We start from the raw sequence: 3,140 nt of genomic DNA, 5'->3' as shown, positions 1-3,140 counted from the left end.
TCGTCATCATCCAGGTATAGGTCTTCTATATCCTCGTCATCGTTGTCTAAGTTTATAATGATAGGTCCAACAGGCTCTTGAATGTTGTCCATTGACCAATACCCATCCTCAAAGGCTCGAGATCGTTTCACTGCAGACCCCCAAACACTTTCAGTGGCCAAAAGCTTGGCTTCCTCCAGTCTTGCCTGCAAGTCTGCCCGGGTGAATCGCTGTAAAGATGAATGCACATGACGTTTCATACACGCCCATACTTGCTCAGTGGTACTGAGCTCTGGGTGGGCAGGTGGCAGACCCACCACCTCGTGGCCCCACTCTAGAATTATGTTGTCCACGATGTACTGTGGTTTTGGCCTGTTCTGTTGACATATGAGCAACAGCTCAGGTCTTGTGGCACCGTCTGGGGCAGGGATTCGGCGACTCTGAAGCCAGGTAATAAGGTCTGCTATCTTGGTGGCCGTGGTAGGACACCGACACTCGTCTAATAGCTGGCTGTGATAAGGTGCGTTGTCGAGCAACAACACTGATGGTTCAGGCAGCAATGGTAGAAGCTGCGTTGTTAACCAGCGTATGAACAGCTCGCCTGTCATTTCCCCGTGGTAATCGCCACTTGAACTCTTTGCAGGATAACAAAGGAAAGAGCCTACAATAAATCCATTTGCTGTGCCAGCTGCTACCACCACGAAGCGCTCTGCCTCGCCAGGTGGTACCTGTCGGCTATGCTAGGCACTGGTAGCAGGTTGTGCGATGTCCACCCACTCTCTGTTGTGGCTCATTCTGGTGGTGAACCACGTCTCATCGACATATACTATCTCCCTTCCATCTTCTCGATGGCGCTTCAGAGCCCGGAGAGCCCCGATCCGTCGGCAAACCACATCAATGGACTCTTTTGCAAGATACATCTTTCGTTGAGACGTTTTATATCTGAATCCCATATCTTGCAGGAGTCGCCACACCGCTATCTCGGAGGTTGTTTCAGGGATTATGGTGGCTGTCTTCAAATCTGTCATCAGGGTTCTAACAGTAAATACTTGCTTTGCAGAAAATATCTCGTGAACAAACCGACAAATGGCACCCACTGTAAAATTATCAGACTTGTGGTATAGGAAATACTTCGCCGGCAGACTCATGTGAGATCACTGATCTGTTACGGTGAACAATCTTCCTCACAGAAAGCGACGTGATACCCATGAAATTTGCCACACGGTCGTAGGGCCTGTGTGGACAAAGACCAGTATTTAGCCAGTGAAAAAAAATGCGTATATGTATACTTGTTTTCTTTAACGCACACGTTCATGCAAAGAAATTGATAATATTATAAGTCATAATAATCACATTAATATTCGTCACAGTTTATTATCATTATTGTTGTTTATCAATATAATCATCATTATTGTTTATTATTCATACTTCGACATCAAGGAAGAGTATGAGTAGAATATTTAGAGATATATAAATGCTTTACATATATGACTTAGACATATATAGTACATACATGCACATACACTAATTATAAATGAAGCTTTATATATAAATGTGTGTGTGTGTGTGTGTGTAAGTACAGTATATTTATATATATATATATATATATATATATATATATATATATATATATATATATATATATATATATATATATAGATATAAGGAGATCAAGTAGAATGTAATTGTTAAATATGGTTGAAGAAGCTAGTCAGTGAGATAGTTTGCAGTCAAGAAAAAATCTGTCATCTCTTATTCTTATTGTGAAAATTTAGAAATACATTAATATAAACAAAATATTTTTATATTTCATTTTTTTTCCAAACTCGTCATTCAAGTATGACCCCTATAAAATTTAATTTAGGCTTCCTGTCTGAATCATTTGGTGTTTGTGCATGATCTGTTATCCACTTACCTGTTAATATTAATGATATGATGCATGCGGTTCTTTTCTTTATTGCATACTGCAAAAACACGCAGCACGAAAGCAGTCTTGCAGCCACGAGGACAATTTGCCAGGCCTGCCATAAGTGAAGCACCAGACAGCAGTCACGTAGAACAGATTTGCTTTGACGTATGAATGCTCTGCTGTCCTCCTGTTATCGGCGTGTTTACTATTGTGAATGGAAAGTTTACTGGGTATTACGTCTGATGTCATAGTACACGTCACAACTAGCCTCTCTCTGGGTGCGTCTAAATTTAGCTAAGTTACCCTTTCAATTTCTTATATTTACTCTGGTAAGTGCCTTTATTATTCACATTAGACATTACTGCATATTTTTGCCAATTAGGCTGTGGCTTCAAATACCCATTTCCAAAATGTGACCCATATCCGATGTTTTGGTAGGATTTTATCAACGAAAATCAATTGGACACGGCCCTGAAATGCATAGTAGTAGTTCAGCATCAGAAATGGACTTGCCTAGCCTACGAAATGGCATTAGCTTGGGCTATGAGGCAACAGCTACACAATATGCAAGTAGCTACCTAGACCTATTGACACTTACCGTTCTAATAATATGATATTACATATTAGTTAAAATCTGGAAAATGAATCTGCTCCAGGAAGTATGGTATGGAACCCTTTACCTTATTCCAGGCCCTGGGGAACGTGAAGATATCGCCAAATTAAAAACCACTAAATTTTTAAATCACTTGACGAGAGTGAACACAAGCACATCATTCGGATGCTACTGAAACAAACGCCGGAATTTGGAGACGATGAATAAACCCCGAATCGGAGCCGCATTTTGTGACCTTTGGACGAAGTTATTTGGACACTCAAGAAAAGACGGCGAGACCAAGCCACCACCCACCCTCTCGTGGCCACGCACACATGCATCAAGTAGCCAGGCTGCCAGGGAGAAACGGCAACTCCGACCACCCCGCCAAATACTCCGTCAGCCCTCCTTCAGTAGTTAACCATTTAAATGCTCATTATATATAATCTTTAGTCTTTTTACCTACAGAAAGACTAATTAAAATGAAATTATTATATATTACGTTTATACACTAAGACTAATTAAAATTTATAATTTTATACTATACACTATAACCTTTATCATCTGTTAATTACTTTATTTGAGGGCTTTGAAACTAGTCTCAGTACGGAACTAAAGAATTTGATTGTATGCAGAAAAGGAGAAAGTTCTCTATCTCTC

At 40.3% G+C, this 3,140-nt stretch overlaps 1 pseudogene; it reads right to left on the bottom strand.

Annotated features, from left to right (window-relative positions):
* Nucleotides 1-255: 255 nt before the first annotated feature.
* On the bottom strand, nt 256-1,127 carry LOC135199016 (uncharacterized; annotated as a pseudogene).
* Between the last annotated feature and the right edge of the window lie 2,013 nt (nt 1,128-3,140).

The sequence above is a fragment of the Macrobrachium nipponense genome, chromosome 25 (assembly GCF_015104395.2).
Source record: "Macrobrachium nipponense isolate FS-2020 chromosome 25, ASM1510439v2, whole genome shotgun sequence".
Taxonomy (NCBI): domain Eukaryota; kingdom Metazoa; phylum Arthropoda; class Malacostraca; order Decapoda; family Palaemonidae; genus Macrobrachium; species Macrobrachium nipponense.
The sequence above is the reverse complement of the archived record's forward strand: the minus strand, read 5'-3'. Positions and strand labels throughout refer to the sequence as shown.